The 25,437-nt window shown below is 36.4% G+C and overlaps 1 protein-coding gene across 4 annotated transcripts in view; it reads right to left on the bottom strand.

Moving 5' to 3' along the window:
- Positions 1-25,437, bottom strand: part of tnr (tenascin R (restrictin, janusin)) — a 207,908-nt gene that overhangs the window by 147,826 nt on the left and 34,645 nt on the right. The window contains exon 1 of one of the 4 annotated variants that reach the window (XM_079875805.1): positions 5,261-5,511. The exons of 1 other annotated variant lie outside the window; for it this stretch is intronic. The gene's annotated coding sequence lies outside the window, so the exon portion shown is untranslated. Of the gene's footprint in view, positions 1-3,466; positions 3,487-5,260; positions 5,512-25,437 lie in introns of those variants that run through there. 2 more of the 4 variants (XM_079875802.1, XM_079875804.1) reach the window with 2 other exon arrangements.

The raw sequence follows: 25,437 nt of genomic DNA, 5'->3' as shown, positions 1-25,437 counted from the left end.
ATTGACTGAACTGGAGTTTGGGGATCATCTGCAAGATTGTTAAGGTGGCAGGAAAAAAATCAGGTGCACAAGCAGTGGGCAAGTGTTCAAGTAATTTTATTTCCCCAACTCTCTTTGTACCTATAGGTATTATTTAAAGCTAGTGTGGCTATCAGAAGGTGAACACCAAAACAGCACAGAGCCGGCGAAGCATTTATCAAACAGATTGAACCCATGACAGAACAGACCACAGCTTCATGTTTGATGGGGTAGATGTGAAATGCCTCCTTTATATGGTATCATTTTTTTCAGCAAAAACAGTTGTCGTCGCCTAGCGTGTCCTTGGTTGATGCTGAACATTGAGGGTTGGTAATTAAATTGAGAACAATTGTGCTCAAAAGGGTCATTTCAACAGCAGGAGCGCATTAAAACTGCACACAAATTGCAATAACATAGCGTTATAATAGTGATCAATCAGCTAAGCTGTATTTAAGTCAATGACAAAAAAAATAAATAAAAAATAGTCACTTGAAAGCCATTTAATGGCAGTTGAACAGGGAGTGCATAGAGAGCAGCCACCTCAACCTGCTTTCATTTTGGACAATGATCCTCGGGTGGTCCAATATATGCAGTCCGATTTTTTTAAACGTTCGCATTCTTCCACAGAGTGCATGCAAATGGGGCCCTGGCTTAATTACCATTTAGCAGTCTAATAGCAAGAGTAGAGGAAACTTCTGCAACAGTCACTGCTGGGCATTGTGCAGAGGCAAAGCCCCTGGACTGAAATATTATGTAAATTATTAATTTCCTCATAGACTAACACAGTTGTGCTATTTGGTTACCCACAAGCATGCCGCTACATGTTAATTAATCACGTGAGAGGGAAAAGTATCAGAAAATTTTATTATGCAATCATGATTAACACAAGATACAGCTGCACAGATGCGTTTATATTAAATTAACCCTCAGGTTGTGTTCAAAACCCTATAACATGTGGTGATCCCGGTCAAAAATGACCGGCCTATAAAAAATAGCTTATCACTTGTTATGCTACATTATCACCTAATATTGGATTCAATCTTTTTGTAAACTTGTTTTCTTTCAATTAGGACTAGTTTTGTATTTCTATTTGCATCTGATTAATCGTAGGCCTCATTTATCTGAGAGTAGGCATCTAATTTTTTTGAGTAAAAAAAGCATTATTTATGAATCATTTTCACAATATTAAATAAAATATGAAAAAAATTATAATAATAAATGGCACTGTTGATCACACTAGTCTACTTTAATGTTTCACCAGGAAGTTTGTTTTGTAAAACTTTTATTTTGTACAAAATGGCACAAAGTTATACTTGTGGTGTTCCCGGTCAAAAATGGACGGCCATTGAAAGTGAACGGAAGACTGAAAATAAGAGAAAAATTTAGTTTTCAGGAGCATGTTCATTATGTTCATGTACACATATGTGCATGTGTGCTTGCAAACATCGAGCCCTTGGACCTGTGCATGTGTGGATACATGCATACACACGCTACCAAACACAAACACACACACATACATACATACATACACACACACACAATATTTTGAGTATTACACACATTTTTTTTTCACAGAGCGAAATTTGATCCTACCCTGAACTGCATCTAATATCCATTCATCTATCTGACATTACCACACACACACTCACACACACACACACACACACACACACGCACACACACACGCACACACACACACACGCACACACACACGCACACACACACGCACACACACACGCACACACACACACACACGCACGCACACGCACACGCACACGCACACGCACACACACACGCACACACACACACACGCGCACACACACACACCCACACGCACACACCCACACGCACACGCACACGCACACTGGTTTTAGTCCGCAGTGACCCTGTTTCAAAAGAATCTTTCTTTCATGTTCTTGGTTTCATCACATTTTTCAGACAAAATATTATGACATTGTGTTTTGGGACTTTGAAATTCTCACACAGAAAAAGATGAAAATTTACAAATAAAGATGTTATAGCACAGACACATATAATGGCTTCACAGTGTCTTGCTTGACATTTATTTTGTAGAAGCACAATGGCGAATTCCATCTTTCGACCAGAATGTAACCGTAGCATCAGCTGGGCCCTCGTCATCAGAAGACTGCTGCTCATCAGTTGTTTCAAGGTCTGTAGCATCTGGTGCCTTCTTCTTCTGATACATCTTCTAATGCTCCTTCACTGCAAGAATCATCCTGCATCGCATCCTCCTCAATAGTGTGTTGATCAATGATCTGATGAAGAACATCATGCACAGAGAGCTTCTTTGCCATTGTGCTGTTACAAAATGAATGCCAAGCAAGGCACTGTGAGGCATTTATATGTGTCTGTGCTATAACATCTATATTTGTACATTTTAGTCCCAAAACAATGTCATAATATTTTGTCTGAAAACTGTGATGAAACAAAGAACACTTTTGAAACATGGTTACTGTGGAGTAAATCCAGTTTGCGCATACAGTACGTGTCTGTGTGTGTGTGTGTGTGTGTGTGTGTGTGTGTGTGTGTGTGTGTGTGTGTGTGTGTGTGTGTGTGTGTGTGTGTGTGTGTGTCTGTGTCTGTATATGCATGTATCCACACATGCACAGGTCCAAGGGCTCGATGTTTACAAGCACACATATGTGTACATGAACATAATGAACATGCTCCTGAAAACTACATTTTTCTCTTATTTTCAGTCTTCCATTCACTTTCAATGGCCGTCCATTTTTGACCGGGAACACCACAAGTATAACTTTGTGCCATTTTGTACAAAATAAAAGTTTTTCAAAACAAACTTACTGATGAAACATTAAAGTAGACTAGTGTCATCAACAGTGACTTTTTTTTTTTTTTTTCATATTTTATTTAATATTGTGAAAATTATTCATACATTTTTTACTCAAAAAATGAGATGCCTACTCTCAGATAAATGAGGCCTACGATCAATCAGATGCAAATAGAAATATAAAACCAGTCCTAATTGAAAGAGAACAAGTTGACAAAAAGATTGAATCCAATATTGGGTGATAATATAGTATAATGAGTGATTTATAAGCTATTTTTTGTAGGCCAGTCATTTTTGAAAGGGGAACACCACAAGTGTAACAAGGAGACAAAAAAAGTTATGAAATCGTTTGTTCTGAAACCGAGACCAATGTTGTATTTTCTGCTTGGTTTATTTTGCTTTCACATGGCAACATTTCAAAACAAACCTAAATTTGTTAATAAAAGTCGCATCTAGGCAAACTATCCCCTCATTGGTCAGAATATTCAACACATGGTGACATTTTCAAATTTTAAGATGGATAGACAACAGCTCTGCAGACTAATGAGCACAGAAAGAAAGCCATGATTTGTCATTACATTACATCATCTTAAAGGGATAGTTCACTCAAAAATGAAAATTCTGTAATCATTTACTCACCCTCATGTCGTTCCAAAACTGACTGACTTTTTTATCTGGAACACAAAAGAAGATATTCTGAAGAATGTTTAACTACTTTTGTCCATATAATGAGAGACAGTGGGGTTCAAAACAACATTGGACCACATTGGCTTTCATTGTATGGAGGAGGGGAAAAAAAGCATTAAGGAATTTTTCTAAATATCTTCTTTTGTGTGGAAGCACCATTTGAATTTGCCTACATTTTTATTAGAATTACGTCTTTCCATTTAAGTGCCATTCTCAGTACCTTTGTCCTAGCAATGATTGTGCCATTTCAGCCAAAGCAAACATTTTAAAATGTACTATTTGCTGGTCCACATTATTGATTTACATTTCCATAAATTTGACTGTGTTGGTTGAGAGAGAGCCTTCTGACGGCTTCATGTTTAATAGATTGGCCTGTGTGCTAGTGGGAGCAGAGCGCGTTATCTGAATTCTCAGACTCAGGGAAAGCTTTGAAATCATGCCTAAGACTAATGAAAGAGGAGCAGGAGGAAGGAAGGAATGAGCAGCGGAGAGGTGTGATCTACCTACGGAGAGATTACCATGTACCCTTGGGCTCTCATCTTACACTGTGTGGGGAGGCATGCGGTATCGTTCGTTCACATGGCAGTACGGTGAAGAAAAGGTCTCGTAGCTGAGGTGTTAAGATTTATTCTCCACTATAAATCTGCAGAAAGAATCCCCCACACCAGATTTTTAATATAATGCCGATACCACACTCTCTGCCCATGGACAATATGTTCAGCTGACTTTGACAAATCAAACACTTAAGAAAAATGACAATATCCCTCACAGTGCAGCTCTGCAGGGAGGAGGAATGGATGAACAACAGCAAGAGTGAGAATATTTCTCCAAAAAGGTGCCACAGGATGTAGTGGAAAAAATAAACAGCCAGTTTATCCACAGTATGGATGTGACATCATTATCTGCCCATAACAGCATCGCCAACTATTTGGATGGAAAGTTTTCCCACTGCACAGAATAATTGCTCACTCTGGGGTACTGTGAGGCTGGCATTCAGAAAACATCTATGCAAAAAGGCACAGAGCAATCAGATCCTACTTGTTCAATTCTTGAAACAAATTGCATCTAGATTTGAGGGAAATTACTGGGATATGTCAAACTTTGAAATAATAGGAGCTGACCCAAAAAAACATGTTCTACATAATATACAGTTTTGCATTTGTATTTCTAAACAGTTTATATATGCTGATATATATATATATATATATATATATATATATATATATATATATATATATATTCAGATTTGTAACATATGTAATTTTGTTAGTTGTTCAATACTTCCATATAGTTTTGCATGCATCAAATAGAACATTCTCTTCCAACAATTTTAAATACATTATTCATTACTTATATTCATTGTCATTATCTAAATGACAGATATTACTGAAAATAAAAAGTTCTCCAATCATAATATGCATCAAAAGGGCATATTAAACCAACTTCTTTAAAACCATCCATGCAATGTTTTTACTCACTGTACTTGCACTTATGAGTCATTCAAAAACAACAAATGCATACTGATACTTCTGGAGAAGGCTACTGTTTTAAAGAATTCAACTCTATGCATGTTCAAATAGAAGAATAATACAGCTTTTGGTTACATCAGACACAGTCTTTGAATCTCTGAAGCTCAGATTAATGTTTTGATTGATGCAGAAAACACAAACCCCAATCAGTCCTCTCAAGTACAGCACAGCCGCGATGAGAAGAGAGCACTTATTAAACACAAGCCGCTCAACTTACCTAGTTTTGGAACCCGGTGCTGTAATTGCCTCAGATCTTCACCTTATCTGCTCCACCCTGGTCCGTGAGCAGCTTTCTCCCTCTCACAATGTTTCTGGCAAAGGTCTATTGATCGGTCAAGCTGTGTTTTCTGTAGTCTATTGTTGCCACCGGTTAGATTGGAGCTCCTCTCTGGCTGCCTGTCGCGGCTGCAATGAGGATGGCTGAGCAACGTGTACACCTTGCTCTCGCACTAACTCCCGTCTCTCTCTGTCTATCCGCCTTTCGCACCCTCCTCTCTCTCTCTCTCTCTCTCGCTCTCTCGTACACGCAAATGCATGCTATCTCCGTCTCCCTCCCTCACCCGGCGACACCCCCCGCTCTCGTTCTCTTTCCTTCTCCTACCCTCCCTTTGCCTCTCTACCCCCTGTCTTGTTCTCTCTCTCTCCCATTGTATTGATCTGCTAGCGCTGGCGTTCTCCTTTTGCAGCCTCTAGAGGGTGTTCCAATAGCCGACAGTAGCCAGTCCAGAACTAATCCCACTAGCTTCAGTTCGGCTTCGCTCTGAAAGAGAAAGAGAGGAGAATGGAGACAGAGAGAGACAAAAGGATGAGATGTGGATTCTCTCTCACACACTATATAAAAAGCTAAATTTACAGTAAAAGCTGGCAGCTTTAGTTGGCACAGGTTCACTGTAAAAATACAGTGACAACATTTCAGTCATTATAGGAGGCATTATTTTGGTGCCTGTATGTGCATTACTAATATATATATATATATATATATATATATATATATATATATATATAATCATTTTGAAACTGCAGAAGTATATATATATATATATGCTCTCGAAATGATGGGATATTAATATACTAGCCTGTTTACACAAATAAGATCAAATTTGTACTTTTAAATATAGTGGAGTATGCCTGTCTAAGAAGATTATGCATGTACTGCTACCATATTCCAATATGAGTTTTATCCCAACTGTCATTTGATTTCTTCTGAATATACAGTTGCAATCAAAATTATTCAACCCCTATTGCAAATCAGGTTTACTGGCAAAATTTACAGACTTTCAATTGTACAATGAACAAATCAAACAAAAGGAATTGACACATTTAACTGAAATGCAACTTTTTATGACTTCTGCAGTTTCAAAATTATTCAACCCCCTGAATAGAATCTCTCACAACAGCACACATCTGCAAAAAAGGTGTTGTCTCAAGCATCCAGATGCAACTAATCAAGGGCTTAATTTAGTTGCACAAGGTGTGCTTGAGCTAGAACAAACAAAATGTCTGAATTGGCTAGGTTTGTTGAGTGTCACGATTGACGGTATGTTAGAAATATGGCTAAGTCAAAATAATGGTTCAAAAGGTTAAATGAAAGTCAATGACTGCAACCAGATTTCTGAGAAGGCAGGTTCAGAAAAACCCTCGAGTGACTGCAAAAGACCTGCAGCAACACTTGGTGGCAACAGGCACCGATGTTTCAGCTTGCACAGTAAGGTGTGTACTAAACGCATGCCAGAACTCAAAGACGTAGACCACTACTGACCCAAAAGCACAAGAAAAGTCAGCTCTAATTTGCTCAAAATCATATAAATAAGCCACAGAAGGATTCTGTGGAGCGATGAAACAAAACTGGAACTTTTCGGCCCTATGGATCAGGGGTATGTCTGGAGGAAAAAAGAATGAAGCATATGCTGAAATGAACACTGTCTACTGTTAAGCATGGTGGTGATTCAGTGATGCTCTGCAGCTGCTTTGCATCCTCTGCCACTGAATACCTGCAGCGTGTGGAAGGAAAGATGGATTTATTGAAATATCAGGAAATCCTAGAAGAAAATGTCATGCCATCAGTGAGTAAGCTGAAGCTTGGGCATCATTGGACCTTCCAGCAGGACAATGATCCAAAGCATGACAAATTACAACAAGGCTTGGTTGCAGAAGTATTCCTGGAAGATTCTAGTGGCCATCATAGTCACCTGACTAGAACCCCATAGAAAATCTCTGGTGGGATTTGAAGGCGGCGGTTGCAGCATGCAAACTAGGGCTGAACGATATATCGTTATCGTATCTATATCGAGATATGAACTTTCAAGATATTACTATCGAAAAAAGCAACGATATAGACGATATAGATTTCCCCTCTCCGCGCTCGCCCTGCATACAACTCTGGCAGTCACAACAAACATCAGTTTTACGAGTGCCCTTGAAGGCACCGTTAAAGCCAGCGCGCGCACACTACCAGGGACGTGGGAACTATATTGTGAGGGGGGGGCGGCGTTTCCATGGTGACGCGTCATTGCTTGTCACGTGACACACCGCAGCAGCAACAGCGCTGAATGAATGATGATCTGCTTTTATGTCATTTTTCCTTTTTTATTCAGAATATTCACAAATGTGTTAGCTATGGCATGAAATATCTGATATTCCGATTGTCAAATACATGCAAGTGGAAGTATATTGTTGTTTAAACACCTTTATAACGATCGCGTTAGTTGAGCTGTATGCGCGATGGGCGCCGCCGTGTTAGTTTGTGCCGCAGACGCAGTTCAGAGAATCGGATCTGTTGGATTTACAACCTCTATGTTTACAACACGTGAATTCATCCACTTCTCCCGAAATACTTAAAAGTAAGTGGCTGGTGAACTGGGAATAGAATAGAGTAAACATTGAAGTTACTTACACAATGTGTATCTGATATGAATACAACGTGTCGAATTATAATGGAAAGGATTATTATTACCTATTCCATAGACATCAGTGTGTATTTTACAAACTCTAAATGTATTGTTTTTTTAGTACTTACGTAGTCATATCGTATTGTATCGATATCGAGATATCTGGCATGAAAATCGAGATATGAAATTTTGTCCATATCGTTCAGCCCTAATGCAAACCCAAGAATATTACTGAACTGGAGGCCATTGCTCATGAAGAATGGGCTAAGATTCCTCAGAAATGCTGCCAGAAGCTGGTATCTGGTTCTACATCTCATTTGCAGCAGGTCAGAACAGCAGAACGTTGTTCTACTAAGTACTGAAGATGCTTGCCATGGACGGGTTGAATAATTTTGAGACTGCAGAAGTCATTAAAAGTTGCATTTTCAGAATTTGGGGAAACCACTTGAAACATTTGTTGTGTTAAGCTATTTAAATTACTTTTGTTTGATTTCTTCATTGCAAACAGTTGGAAGTCAAATCTGAAAAAAAAACACCTGATTTCGATTGCAACTATATAATATATATATATTTATATATATATACACACACACAGGTGCTGGTCATAAAATTAGAATATCATCAAAAAGTTGATTTATTTCAAGAATTCAACTTAACAGGTGAAACTAATATATTATATAGACTCATTACATGCAAAGTGAGATATTTCAAGCCTTTATTTGTTATAATTTTGATGATTATGGCTTACAGCTTATGAAACCCACAAAATCAAAATCCCAGAAAATTTGAAAATTACATGAAATCACACAGTAATTACACAGTGATACCATGGTCATTGAACCAGGTTTTGGTTCTTTTGGCAGTGTGGGCAGGTGCAAATCCTGCTGGAAAATGAAGTCAGCATCTCCATAAAGCTTGTCTGCTGAAGGAAGCATGAAGTGCGCTGAAAATGTCCTGGTAGACGGCTGTGTTGAGTGGACAGCACAGTGGACCAACACCAGCCAATGACATGGCTCCCCAAACCAACACAGACTGTGGAAACTTCACACTGGACATCAAGCATCTTGGATTGTGTGCCTCTCCATTCTTCCTCCAGACTCTGGGACCTTGGTTTCTCAAAATGAGAGATTGCTCTCATCAGAAAAGAGGACTTTGGTCCACTGTGCTTTATTAAATCCAGAGTCAACGCAGCCGTCTACCAGGACATTTTCAGAGCACTTCATGCTTCCTTCATTTTCCAGCAGGATTTGCACCTGCCCACACTGCCAAAAGAACCAAAACCTGGTTCAATGACCATGGCATTACTGTGTAATTACTGTGTGATTTCATGTAATATTCTTATTTTCTGGGATTTTGATTTCGTGGGTTTCATAAGCTGTAAGCCATAATCATCAAAATTATAACAAATAAAGGCTTGAAATATCTCACTTTGCATGTAATGAGTCTATATAATATATTAGTTTCACCTGTTAAGTTGAATTCTTGAAATAAATCAACTTTTTGATGATATTCTAATTTTATGACCAGCACCTGTGTGTGTGTATATATATATATATATATATATATATATATATATATATATATATATATATATATATATATATATATATATATATATATATATATATATATATATATATATATATAATATAGTTGCAAAAATTGTAAAATAATTATACAATTATACAATTGTAAAATAATTATATAAAATAAAAATTGTAAGATATATAGTAGTAATATATAGATGTGATTTAGTGACATCTATGGTCAGGACGAAAAGCATAACAGAGTGGTAAAATAGAAGATTAAAAAGACTATCTGTAAATAACTTTTAATGGGATACATTTTAATTTAACTGTAAGAATAATAATGGGTGGTTGGAAAAAAAATGTATAATATATATATAATATAATATAATACACCTTACAGTGTATATATATATATATATATATATATATATATATATATATATATATATATATATATATATATATATATATATATATATATATATATATATATATATATATATATATACACATATATATATATATATATATATATATATATACATACATATATATATATATATATATACACACACACACATACCTTACAGGAATTACACATAATCAGGTATTTTTTCAAAGTTTCAAAGTTCATTCAAAGTTCATTACAATATTTTTTTTCATTATTTTTCCATTAAAATTACAAATATTTTTCACTCTTTTACTCTCACTGTCTCCCTCTTTCTCTCTGGCAAAGCACAATCTGTGCTGTCAGCTGGGCAGAGGGACCCCTGCCTCAGTGAGAAACAGTGAAACTGAGACAGGCATTAATGTTTCAGCAGGCAGTCTGAAGCAAATGAATTCAAACAGAGAAGGTGAAGTCATATCCCCGCTGCGCTGGTCTTTACAAATCAAAATTGGAAAAGAACCTTTATAGCACCTCCTAGGAGGATGTCAGACTATTATTAGTTGATACGTTTCCTCATGTCATCATGGTAACAGTTTCCAACCTTTCAGAAAATATTTTGCACAATCAGCATTAGTGCTCACAGCAAAGAGGCTGTCATGTAACAATCTGTCAATAAATCAACACGCCTGTGGCGCGGCCGAGACGCAAGGTAAATTACAATGAGACTAAATGTCTCATCTCAAATTCTCATCTGAGGCAGGGTTTTCCCACAACACAGAAAAAGAAACAATTATGCTTATATAATCATTATTACTAGCTGGGTAATTCCTTGAGTTCCTTTGCCGCAGCTTTTTGTCACAGACTAGTCGCACGCTTAGCTTCAGTCTTGTATTGTGCACTGAATAAAAATTATGTCATCACTTAAACTTGTCTGGTACCAAACCATTTATTTCATCTGTGAAACGCAAAAGAAGATTTTTATAAAATGTTTTCAATTTATTTGGTCTACACAATTATAGCCTTCATCGTAAGGACCTTCATTGTATAGACAATAAAAGTCCACAGAAGGAAAGAAAAAAGTCATACAGGTGTAGAATAATGAGTAAATGATGACAGAGTAAATGATGACAGAATTAAGTGAGAACTATCCCTTTAAGCTATGAGAAAGCCTTCACTGTGCTAAAGAGGAGGCTGTTTCTAACAATAACAGGCATCTGGAAAAACCTGCAATACCATGATGAATAATTGAGGGCGCTCATAGTTTTTGGGAATTCCCAGAGCCTCTGGTTCCTGTACAGTAGACCACCAGCTACATTAAGAGTGCTAAATAGGTTGTCAGCGCAAATAGAGGGCAAAGCTTAAAGGCAGCAATGAAATAGTGATAGTGCTTGTGCTCTGCTTGAGTCAGAGGTTAGGAGAGTCGACAGCTTTTGCAGCACAAACTCAGAGCTCCTTAGAACAACTTCAAGAGTTTGGTGAAAGTGAGCTTTGTATGTACACGCTGTAAGTTTAGGGCCATTTTAAGTGTTATGTGAGGTAAAATATGAATCACAATACACAACTTTGTCTTAAAATAAAAAAACACCAACCCTTTTGCACTTTAAAGATTAGTTCACCCAAAAAAATTATAATTTACTGACCCTCATATGTTGTTCTAAACCTGAATGACATTATTTTCTCTTTGAAACACAAAAAAAAGATGTTTTCTTTTTTTTTCATTGAAAGTCAATGGGGTCCAATGTTGTTTTGGACCCCACTGAAAAGATGTTTTCTTTTTTTTTCATTGAAAGTCAATGGGGTCCAATGTTGTTTTGGACCCCACTGAAATTAGGGACAAAAACAGTTCATCAAAAAAATCTTCTTTTGCATTGCACAGAATCTCTTAGTGATACTTAGTCAATCATTGTGAGATATTTTCACAGACATAATAATTATGCTTTTGTATTATTGTTTATTCCAGAAAGAGTCACTGAGAAATCATGACACTAATTATTCTAATTATTATAATTTAAAAAAATTAATCATTATTCAATGAATCATACACTGAATAAGGATTATTCAGCCTTGAACATAAAGTACTGTTCAAAACAAGGGTGTGCGAGTTTGATCTGCAAAAACAAGCATTACATTTGAGTCCTCTTCAATTAATTTGTTGTGCTTCTGCTGTATTTTCATTATTTTTGCTGATCTCAAATGTATTCCATTTCCATCATCTATTCATTAATACAATCACGAATAAAAGAGCAGGACATTATCTGTTGTCAAAATCATCTTTTAATGTATTTGTGAGAGTTTCCTGATTACCTTGCACTATTAGTGTCTGTCTTATATAAAGATATGATTAGCTGGTTTTGTCATTTACCTCATTTATACTTAAATTATGAATGGGCAGGGCTTTCAACTGTTCTGCTGAATACCCAAGTCAGGAAATTGCAGTGATTACAAAAATAAAACCTGTAATTTCAGGCACCGCAACACTGAAATTTGTAGGGAGAAAAATCACAGCCTAATCAGCACCCTTCAGTGGGTCAGCTGACGGCCATTTTCAGTTACAAGCAAAGAGCAAGTGTACACAAGCTGGCAATAAAAGTAACCAAGGTAACACTCCAAATCTTGCTTGAAAATTTGGTTAGTAAAACTGTTCAAATTCTGTTATGCCTCCAATCTATTGCAGGCTACAATGTTCTCACTTCAGCCTTTACGGAACAGAGTTATTAGCTCAAAGAGGTCTGGTCTTAACAATTCCTTACATTGTTATTCCAGATACTTACTCTAAATTTCCAAACTTTAAACTAATAAAATAAATAAATATAATAATAAATTGTAAACAAAATATAATCTTAAAAACTGCTTTTGTTGTCCAGTATACACAATAAAAAGTGTAACTGTGCTGCTCTTACCTTAAGTAGCTATATAGAGAGAGATAGAGAGCACAAACGTGTGGAAAAGGATCTATTTGCAGCAGTCAATAAATTTATTAAACAAAATTTAAAATACAAAGAGGAACAGAACAATCGTAATATCACGACGAGAACTGACAAAGAAGGCTTAAATACACAGAACAAACCAATCAATGAAATGAACAACAGGTGTAACTGATAATCAAACAATGAATAATCAAGGTTACCAGCAGGGCTAAAAACATCCAAAACAGACACAAAACCCAGATAGTCCCTTACAGTAAGGGTACGTTTACACGACAACGATATGCTTAAAACAGAGAAGTTTTTCCTTTGAGTTTTCCGCATACAGACGACACTATTGTCAAAATGATTCCCATTCACACGGATCTGCGCAAATGACTAAAAACCCAGAAATCGGCCATGAAATGGCGATGAAACACTATAGATTGAACACGTAATGCGCATGTGCATGACGTCATCATCTTCAGAGATTCGTGTTTTGTTGTTTACATGGAAAACATTTTCAAAAACTTGCACTTTGAAAAAGTTTGCGTTTTCAGGCACCCAAAACACCATTGTCGTGTAAATGAACGGCCGGAGTGCATAAAAAGTTTTATGCTTTTAGTTCAAAATGGTATCATGTAAACAGACCCTTAGACTTTTACATTACAATATATCAAATAAATGCTGCTTTTTTTCTACTCATCAAAAAATACTGAAAAATGTATCACATTATTCTCAAAACAAATTCACAGAAATAAATTACGATTCAAAATGTCTTAAATAAAAAAATTCACAATATTACCATTTTGATCTTGTTTTGATTTTTAATTAAACAAATGCAGCCTTGTCGAGCATAAAAATCTCCATTCAATTTTTTTTTTTTTTTTTTTTTTTTTTTTTTTAAATTGCACAACCCCAGGCTTCTGAATGTTGGGGTATAGTAATGTCAGCATGTAGATCTACACATAGAGTAGATAAAAATAAAAGATGATTTAGGTTAGTAAGCCAGAGCTCAGAATAATCACAAGCAGACTTTGATGTAATAGTCATTAATATTTAAATGCATAACAACCCTTAGCAAATCCACATATGCTCTATAAATATAATTTTATTTCAGTCGGACAGGGAAAATTAAGTAGTTTAATAACTGCTGCACAGTATCTACAATATTTTTGTTTATAATATTAATGATTCACAGTGTGGATGAAACCAATCTGGAAAATGTCCATGGCCCAGAAAATGGGCCAAAATATTGCATAGAGTTTTGGATTGGATGCTAAAAAGTAAAAATACATCAGTGTTTAGAATGTTTAGATAGTGACCTACCAGTTGAGAACCACTGCAGCAGGTCTTTTTAGTGTTGTTATTTTGCTTTCAAACACATTTAGAAACAAGGCAAAATCATTTATTTATTCATCCAGTCTCACTGTTTCTAGCTAAAAGCAGTGTTGTCTCGATGCTTAGTCTACATGCCATTTGTACGATTTACAGTGGCACAGTAGGCGCTTGCACAGTCACCATAGAGATATATCTGGTATCATAGCAATTCTGTAGCAGCCATCTTTGATCTACCACTCCAAATTGCCATGGTACAGTGGCCTGATCTTCTCATTCTAATTCTATGCGCTTCTCAATGAAACTGCAGTGTTTACTCAAGCACTTGCGGAATATATTGCGAACCATATGAAGTGAAACGAAAACATTTTAGGTAAAACATCCCTTGCATTCCTGAAAACCATATTTTAATCTAATCATAATTACCATTTTTTTTATTGACAGAATATTAATAACCTGAAATAACGGCAGATGTTCAGATGCTACAAATAAACGACTTCCATCTGCAAAGCTGTTAAAATAAATGTAGGTGCTTTTCTTTAGGATAAAGATCACTTGGGCTGCTCGAAGCGCGTCAAGGGTTATAGCAAGAGCATTGTGTAAACGCAATTAATCATGCATAACATTAAGGACACAGTCACTCCCACACATGTAACATGTTACATGCTATTTACACTGCAAAGATGCTTGAAAATTGGAAACCTCAACTTCACCATTTTGTGAATTAATATTAATGAGTTTAAATAGAAAGAAACAAATAGCTACCACGCCTCAAGAGGACAAATGTTACTGAGACTATATCAAAATATATATATATATATATAAATTTATTTATTTATTTATTTTTTATTTTTTATGACAAAGTAAACCAGTAATCTTAATGGTTTTCATAAACAAGTGCTCGTAAAAACTATCCTCAAGTGAATCTTTTGTCTTGTAAGCTGCGTATTGGCTACTTGTCATATGTTCAGGGGAAAACAACAAAGCTTTCCATATTCCCACACAGTGAATCAATTTAGTCACACAACTGCATGCATTTTAGTGGCACAAAATAAAATGTCTGAATATTTTGGATTTTTGCAAAGCCTATACTATACTAAAGGAATAACTGTCCACTCCAACAGGTTAGGGCAATTTTCCTGAGAGAAATGCTGCTCTATTCGCAAATGTTGTGTGACATTCCAATTTTGTGCATGTTATATTCGCAACTTTGGATGGAAAAATAGCTAATAATAAAAAATAAAAAAAATAAAATAAAATAAAAACAGCACTCCATATTTAAACAAAAAACAAAAACATGCAAACCTCAATCTAAATAGCAGCATTAGGTCAATAGCAGATTCTGTGTTTTTTTTCTCCACCTTCCTTCTCTTTGCCATGCAGCTACACAGATACTATGGCATTTCTCCAGTAGAATATGTGCAGATATACTTGAATGAGCTCAGGGTCAAATGGTAATGATTTTATGAAATCATTTCCATAACGTCATTTTTTATGGAAATACTATAGCACAGCCTACACTGAATGATATCACTTCCAATGCATATTGGGTATTCTCATTCAAATTTCATCTTAAAGCTAAAGTGTTTAATTTCTGTGTCATTAGCATCACCAAATAGTATTGTAAAATGTTTCGAACAGGCTTCCCAGAATGTTTTCCCATATGCCATCCATTGAGACAAACAGATAGTCCCTGTCGTCTGTTATACAGCAGTATGTCTGATCATGAAAGCAATGACAAGATGGATTATTACATAAACAGAACTTTGTTGCCATGGGTTTGTATTTTTAAATATAATCATATAGTATGAGCTTTTCTGCAAAATGTGTCAACTCTGACTACACAAAGTCTGCAGAATGGCTCTGTCTTTCAGCAACTGACATTGACTCATCCAGACTGCAAATTGGGCCAAAAAATCTGGGCAAAAGTTTTGTTGTGTATGCCAACAAAACAAAGGGACACAGTGTTCACATCTTTTGTGGAAATCAACCTATGAATGACCTGCCTATAGTTGTCTCTGCAAGTTCAGGGTTTTTCCTGGGTCAAAATTGGTCTTCGGTGGTGGCTGACCGAACATGGTCATCCACACACAGCAAAGAGTACCCTAGTACCCACATGATCCGCAAGCCCAATATTGACAATAAATGTTAAATTTAAAATAAAAACAAAGAAACAGTTTGTGAATTTTTTTTTTTTTTTTTTTTAGGTAATTTACTACACATTGTCATAGGCCAGTTAGAAGTCATGTTGGTTAGAAGTCTTGTTATTTCCAATGAGCAATATAATCCTTCAGACAAAAAAACATTTTGCTGTAGCAAAATCACAAACAGTTTTTGTTCAAAAATATAGAATTATGTACCAGCAGCTCTCGTATAATGCTGGACTTATGCATATTCTTAATAATTAGTAACATACAAAGCCTCTCTTATTCACAACTAAATAATAAAGAGTTATGACTTGAAATGTTTGCTGTATACCACAATCAAAAACAGCTTATACAAAAAAGTGAATGAACATCTGCAGAGAGCACAGTCAAAATGTAACTTTTTGTGACTGGCATTGCACATATTGCAGGGCAGTACAACGTAGCCTACGTATAACAGTTCGTTTTACAGTATATTGATGTGAAAACTAAATAGGCTACTGAAAGCAGCTTTCATACAAAAAATACTAAATAGGTAACAATGAAATTGCCAATTTTCCATACGCTAGCTTTTAACGAAGAGGGTGCCGTTCGAATTTGGCGCTCAGCTATCATGCGTCTGTTAAGTGCGCGAGTCGGTTATGTGCGCGCCACAGACTGCACGCGCACTGCACGTCTGCTAGAGTTCCGCCTTTTGCGTTCCGTCAATATTACGTTATTAGAAAGAAAAAAATAAATAATTTTTTTTAGAGAATCGATTTTTTGACATTTGTGAATCGATTCAGAATCGTCCACGTCCGCATCGCGATGCATCTAAGAATCGATTTTTTCAGCGCTAATTCAGCAAAAATATTCTCCGAATGCACCACGTGAAACATGGATTCGGTCTTCCGACCTTTAGGATCAGTTGATTTTGATGCGAGGGAGAGAGCAAAGACAGAACTGAAGACGGAGAGTGCCCGCGCGGGGGTGGGGCGCTGTGATCGTTCTCTCCGTCACTCCGTCAGTAGCTTCACTCACAAAACCCAATTACAGATCAAATAAGGCTTTGGCGGGACAAAAAATCGTTTTGGCGGCCGCCAAAAAATTTTCAATGTAGGAAAAACCCTGAAGTTTTCTTTTAAAAAAAAGAACACACTTTTAAAATTATGTAGATATTCAGCTCACAAACTGAGCTTCAAAAACCATCCAGTAAGCTTTAAACATCCTGCAGGCTCACACAGCAGTAGAACATAAAATGAAACACATCAAGATGTGTTTAAATAAAACATTTTAACCTTTAAGCTTGCAATCCCGTCAAACTAGATGCTCAATCTAATCTGTGAATCCTGCGGCAATTCTTGGGAAAATGCAGGATCTGAACATCCCCGTTTCAGAGAAGAGTTTTAAATTAGCCAATGTCATGCTGACTGAAGGTACAGGCAGACCGTGATCAATACACTTTTCTCATTGTTTCACATGCGGTCCTGCCAATGCCAATAATCCAATTACAGGCTGCAGTCACAGATACACTTTGACAAAGGAAAATAGCCAGAGAGAAACTGAGTGGGAGAGAGTGTCACACTAACTTAACTCGCATATGGGCTTTGACAGAGTCCGATTAATTAACACCTCGGTTTCATCACAGGTCTGTTAATGTAGAATCGATATGTCCTTCCGAACTTAAACTCAAAATGTCTTTAAAGATTCAACAATGGCTGAATGACCATTTCTTTAAAGGAAACATGCAAAATGCATATGCAGCATTTAGAGTCCCAGGGAAATCAATGTCTTGACAGCAAGGATTCAAATCCTTTGTAAGTCAACAGAGTTCTGTGATTCAGTGTTTTGTGAGAGATTGCTGAATACTCCAATCATGTGAAAGCAACCTGAGCAAAGAAAATGCTATTCAGCAGCGAAAAATGAGAACAAGATCTTTAAAAACATGAATAAAATCTCAATTACTCACACTGTCCATGCCAGTTTGGGACTGATCTCCCTCAAGATGGTCTATAATACTATGGAGTAAGCGATCAATTAGCATTTCCATTGTTACTGAGCAGTGATGTTAAAAGCAGACAGGAGGGGAAAAAAACACTTTTAACTCTTCAGATTGTCACCGTTTGGGTATATACTCTAAGAATTACATTGCTTACAGTGCTCATTAATGCAGTCATATTATTATTTTGCGTAGTACTTAGGTGGTGTGCAATGCCTGGTTGTGTATTGCATTTTAAGTTTAAGAAATGCAATGAGTCACAAGTAGCATGGCAGAATGCATCAATTTTCTTTCACCACTACTTGTGAAGTGATATTTTGATGTACATCTGTTCCCTATGCTGTCTGCAGTGCCCTTCAGAGTGATGTGTTTTGAATTCTTATGATAGCCATATCCACAGTATGCCTGTGAAGCCCATTCGCAGGGCACTATTGGATGATTGGCACATACACACATGGAATACATTATAAAGTACAGGGGCTTTGTCAGGTTGTTAATTTGTGTGTTTTGTTCAACCAATAAAAAAAAATTGTAATTAACTTATCAGACATAAAAAAAATATATAAAATAAAAGTACAGCGGCTGGTTGCAGCTGTGTTATTCATGACTAAGTAGTATCATTTAATGGAAACTTATTTTTACTGTTAGTTATTTGAGGCAATAGAAGTTAGAATGAAGGGTAAACTTAAATTCAACGCATTTAAACAACTTCTGCTGCTCGAACATTTGTAGCCTGCTTTTGGATCATTGAGGGTAAATCGTCAAATGCGCAAACCTTTACGGAGAGCTTACGACCTACTAGCAATGTTCTGCCTTGAGAACAAATGGTGCAACCCAATAAAGTACAGAGTTAGTTACAAACGAGCAAGTAGTTACTAAGACTGTGTTCGAAATGGCATACTATCATACCACTCTTACTATTTCGGCAGTATCCAGTATGCATACTGAGAGTAGTACGCAAATTTTCTGTATGCATGGAATACCAGAATGACCTACTATTTGCCAACATCTGCTAAATACAACTCAAAAACACTAAAATCTATATTCGGTATGGCATACTACCATAAAACTCCTACTCTATTGCAGTATGCATTGTGCTTACTATGAATAGTATGAGAATTTTCTGTATGCATGGAATTCCAGGATTACCTACTACATTTGCTGCAATCTGATGTATGCATCTGAGGACACTGTCTGCATGGGATACAGTTTCCCACAGTGCAACACGCTGCACATGATGTTTCATCCTTGTGAAGAGTGCGGTGTGAGTGAACTGGAGATGGGGAATAATTACACTGTAAGAAAATATATGATCAATAAGCTATGAAAACATATGTTTTTACATTGCTTTAACTCACTTATAAGTGATACAAGATTCAAAAAATTTGTTTTAACCAGTTTAATGTAATTTAAGTTTAAATTACTTAACATCCAAGTTGATTGTACTTAATTTAACTTTTTTTTATAGTGTATGAATATAGCCTAACACTTTTAAAAGTTGGCTAAATACAAATTAGCTGTGTCATCGAAAAAAACTATTGTTACATAAATTGCACTTTAATTTCTACGTCATGTTTCAAATCAAGTCAAATCACCTTTATTTACATAGGGCTTTGTAGGCTACAATACAGATTTCAAAGCAGCTTTACAGTGATAAACAGGAACATTATAATTCCGTGACGCAAACAGTTTAATGCTTCAACAGATCAACAAGTTAATAGTGCCATTGTTGTTTAGTGTCAAACAAGTCCGTTTAGTGTCGATTCAAATCCGCTCAATCTGTTAATCAAGTTAATCAATTAGGAAATTAGTTCAATTCGGCTATAAAGCATCGTTGTTTAGTAGTACAATCAATTTAACCCTTTGAAAATTAATGAGAGCCTTAGACCACTTAGGCTATTTAGACCATTATATTCAATATAAAATAATCCTTCTCTTTTTTGCGTTCTCATCCTAAGTTAAAAGTGTCCCGAAATACACAATAGTAATGGCTATGCTATGTCTAGGCTATAGCACCAAGTGTATAGTAGTTATATCCATAGTATATCCATAGTAGTTAATTTGCAGTGCGATGCACTCATAGCCATAAGTTTTAAGGAGCACAGATATTGGTTTGGAACAGAATCCAATACACTAATGATACATTCCCGCAACGATTACAGGTCTCATAATGATGACCAATCTCTTTTGGGAAAATGTTGCAAATATCTAAAACTTCAAATTATAACTTTGATGCTGGCCGAGTCAGTCATATTAAATATTCTCTTGACAAATAAAACCATATATTAGCATAATCAATAACAATTTTTATGCTGTCAAAATATAGCTTGTTTACCTAATATATAGGGCATAATCTACCATAAATCTTAAAGTCCCCCTGTAGTCAATAATTGTATCCCTTAAAACTCATCTTTGACACCGAAATGACATATTTAAAAAAAATGTCCTTGAAAAAAAAATATTCATGCCTTAAAATTGCTTGAATGTAACTCTACACCCCCCCTCACGCAACCTCAAAGATCCACTCGATAGTGATCACATGTTGACGTGATTGATTGATAACAAGGTAGTTTGTGACATCAGAAACACCAGCGATTTCAAGCCGTGTTTTTGAGACTGTCTTCGGTTCACTGCAGTTTTAAGGAGAAAATACTCAGCAATGGTGTTCACTTATGAATTTGCACATGGTTTGTCTTAAAGTATATTAAAAACACCACATAGGCATATAAACAACATTAAAAGCTTGATTTTCACCACAGGGGGACTTTAAGACAATTATTTGTGATGTTTTAGAAAACCAGCTATGATGAGTTATTTTTACCCATGTATAATTTAAGTATTCTACACAGTAAAACGTGGTAGGTGTTTCTGTAAGTAGCTTAATTGTTACCTGAAACCTTAAAATTAGCTAACCTAATGTAGTCAGTTGGATTCCAACATAATTATATTTTTGACTTGAGTCAAACCAGTCAATTACCACATTTTTATGTTATAATTTTTTCAGTACATTTTCAGATTTAATTTCACAGAATCAACTTGACTTTACACCGAAAAACTTTTTTTTATGGGTTAGATCAAGACCATTGGTGAAGGATATTTTCACTCAGGTTTGCACATAAAAAAAGTGTTAGCGCATATATTTGTAAGGTAACAACCTGGACAGCTGTGCTGAATTTATGTTCAATGTTTGTCATGTGACAACACTGTAGCACAGTAGCCTACTCTGAAACATTATTTGTTGCATATTGTATACTATTTTACACACTATTGTTAAAAAAAAAATGTTTTGAAACATTTGACACTGAAGCTTCAAACCGCGGATCGAGTACGCAGCGTAATTTCTCATGAAGCCTCGTGCCGGCGTGTGTATTGTTTTCAGAGAAACACTTGATCAACGAAAAACAAAGCCTCACTTTCTTTCCAGTCACGTGGATGCTTCACTTTGCGTGTCGGAATGTTTGAACCCAGACCACTACTCTACAGGTTTTTGGAAGTTTAAGTCCATTTACTAACAATTTTTTTTTTTTTTTTATATAAATAAGCCTATAGCTTATATCTGACATATAAACAGCATAGAAACCATGAAATAATATAATTGTTACATTTAATTTATTGCCACACTTTAATATGTGAATTATATTATCAGAAAACTTAACATTTAGCATTGTCAGGCTTTTATTTGTGCTTAATGGATAAAACAACGTCGCTGCGCACTCGGGTTTATGGCTGCTATAAATTTGACCTACCATAAGATGGCGCTGTTTTCGACACTCTTGATGCTTCAAATCTTTTCCCGAAACATTCAGGGGAAAGCCTCAGTGCTTCATGAGGCTTAATTTGCCCAAAACAACCAAGGAAAAAAAAATGAGATGCTGAAGAGACGGGCGCGTTCACAGAAAATCTGGTGCACACGCACTGACGAGCACGAACTCAATAGCCGCTTTCCGACCAAGTAGTTACAGGAACTTAGTTATAGGAACTGTCCACTTCTAAACAGTTCTAGGAAGTACTCTCCCCCAAACTCGGGTTTGCTGTTTGCGTTCGCACTGGCCAAGTGGCCATAGGAACTGGTAGGAGGGGTAAGGGAGTGACGCAAGCACGGCGACTTTTATTTTGACGGAGCGGCGGACCTTTATTTTGGCGGCGCTGAGAACGCCAGAGCAAACAATGCTCGCATTCTCTGTGTTCATTAGTTAGCGATCTGACTAACAGTACTGTTTAACATGTTATTAGATAGAACTGTTATAGAAAGTTGACATTATATGAAAAAAAGGTTATTAGCCTATGCCATGTGGTTGATGTCCTGTGTTGCTAGCTGGGCAGAAATACATAATCATGTTTGACTTGGTCCCCTCAGAGTTGCGTTGGATTTTCTCTTCAGCATAAAGGTTTAAATGCCCATCTATCACTGTTTTCCATGTTTGTATAGTTAGTTTCTGGAGTAAATATATAGGCTATAATCTGTGTGTTTACATTATAGCTGTTTTAAAAATGGCGGGTGCTGGTGTTTTGCGTGCGTTCGGTCATCAGCGTACACTAAACGTCACGGGTAGTTCCTATAGTACTGATTTAGACCCTACTCTGAAGTAGGACCTAAATTAGTTCCTACAAATGGAGTTCCTAGAACTAAAATCGTTCCTAGTCGGCGTGTTCGCACCGCAGGAACATCCGGGTACTTTAGCCAATAGTTCTAGGAACTGTGAAAAGGTTCCTCCGGTCGGAAAGCGGCTAATGGTAGGGTGCTCGTGGTAGTGGGGGAGGGGAATGAGAGTTGTAAACATTAAAAATTTTAGCTAAGTCCCCTCAATCTGCCAGACTTGCCGACTGCAGCTTTAATTTAAGAAAGAACTTACGAATGGCTGGTGCAACCCTACCCAGTTGTACAGTCATACTCTTGGAAATCTACTTTCCTGCAGAGTTTAGCTGCAACCCTGCTCTACACACCTGCCGGCAAATTTCAAGTCATCTCAACAGGCTTTGATTAGCTGCTTCAGGTGCATTTGATTAGAGCTGGTATTAAACTCTGCAGGATGGTCGATCTCCAGTAGTAGGATTTGGCATGGCTGGTATAGTTGGACACTCATTAAAGCATTACCTTTAACACAATGTTCTTCAAAGAACACGCAAAGACATTCTTTGCCAATTAATATAAAGGTGCTTGTAAAGCAGATCAGATGCTAGTCTCACAGTCTCTCAATTAAATCATGAAAGCACACAGACCATAATTCCTTTAGGTTAGACAAAGAACTCTCAACTTGATGCTGAGGGAATAAAATTGGTTATCATTCAGACCTTTGACCTCTTTTTCTACCCTAAATGTCACTGGTAAAACCAAATAATATTTTTAATCTATATTTCTGTCAATCAGTTCATATTTGATTTTTATTTAAAATAATGAATTTAATAAATAATAATAATAATAATAATAATAATAATAAACAACACACAATGAAGACAGTGTATAAATATACAATTTTAGGGTCAGTATCAAAGACTCAGGGAAACTAAAGTTTCCAAAAACACACTAACTGTTTTTAACTTTGATAATAATGAGAAATATTTCTTTAGCACCAAATCAGCATATTATGATTTCTGAAGAAGTTTTCTTTTTTAAATAATATATTAAAATATATAAGTTATTTAAATAAATGTAATAATATTTGGCAATATTACTGTTTTTACTAAATATTTATTTTAATCATACTACATTGGAGGCACATTTTAAATAATGAGAAATTAGTACATTGCTGGAGTGTAGTCTAGTCATTTCCTTATTGAAGACATTTTCTTTTTTGTACAATCTTTCTAAATCCATCCGAATGACTATTTTTTCATCATTAGGTCTCATTATGGCAACAGAAACATTTGCTTAAATTCAGCATAAGTCTTTGATCAGCAGGCAGGTTTTTCTTTGTCCATTACGTATTTTTTAAGTATGATTATAGGGGACTATTTGGTTCACCCCACCCCAACACTGTAGTCAACAGCATTCCTGAAAAAAAAAAAAAAAAAATTTGCTGAGTAGGCCAGTTCTGCACAAAGAGCCGATCAGGTAAATGAGCTACAGGCTGGCCGTGTGGGTGTCACTACTCAACAGATGGAACGTTTGATTGAGAGGCTGCAATTATTCAGAGAGAAAAGCAATATGCACAGCCCAGGTAATATTATAAGCCGTTCCATAAAACCACCCATACTGCTGTACAAAAGTGTCCTCAAGCTGATGAAATCACACTGTTGTTGTTATACATTTTGCTATTTGTTGTCTTCCAAAGACCATTTGTGAATGATGCATGGGTCTTACATCACCTAGTGCCATTCAAACTTCAAAGATCTTCTTCTTTTCTGTATACCAAATTACTGTTCTGCACCAACACTGCATAAATTGCATCTGGCTTGTCGTTTATGCTAGATATTTCACATGAATCTTATACTAGAAATATTACACCACACAACAATTAGACTAAGACTCCCATATTCAGGAACTTGCTGTGTTCTTCTTGCTGCAGTCAATCACCCTGACCTACAACTCAAAACCAATACTTACTGCCCACTATAATTAACCACATATGGGTATGCAAATGCATCTCCCACAATGTGCAAGTGGATTGTTAAAGGGTTAGTTCACCCAAAAATGAAAATTATGTCATTAATGACTCACCCTCATGTCGTTCCAAGCCCGTAAGACCTCCGTTCATCTTCGGAACACAGTTTAAGATATTTTAGATTTAGTCCGAGAGCGACAAGAATACTTTTTGTGCGCAAAAAAACAACAAAAATAACGACTTTATTCCACTATTCATTTCCTTCTCTCTGGGCCTCGAGTTTTTTCACGTAGTATAACTGCGTAGCGCATCTGTGTTGTACGTCACACGTAGGCTCACTATTGGCCGACGCTGGTCATGTGTGTGTGATGCGTGTGACGTACAACCCAGAAGCGCTACGCAGTTATACTACGTGAACTAACTCGAGGCCCAGAGAGAAGGAAATGAATAGTGGAATAAAGTCGTTATTTTTGTTGTTTTTTTGCGCACAAAAAGTATTCTCGTCGCTTTATAAACTTAAGATTGAGCCACTGTAGTCACTTGGACTACTTTGATGATGTCTGTATTACCTTTTCTGGACATGGACAGTATACCGTAACGTTACATACATTTTCATTGGAGGGACAGAAAGCTCTCGGACTAAATCTAAAATATCTTAAACTGTGTTCCGAAGATGAACAGAGG

Source organism: Squalius cephalus, assembly GCF_949319135.1.
Source record: "Squalius cephalus genome assembly, chromosome: 7".
In the NCBI taxonomy this organism is placed as follows: Eukaryota; Metazoa; Chordata; class Actinopteri; order Cypriniformes; family Leuciscidae; genus Squalius; species Squalius cephalus.
This window is presented reverse-complemented; position numbering and strand designations above follow the sequence as displayed.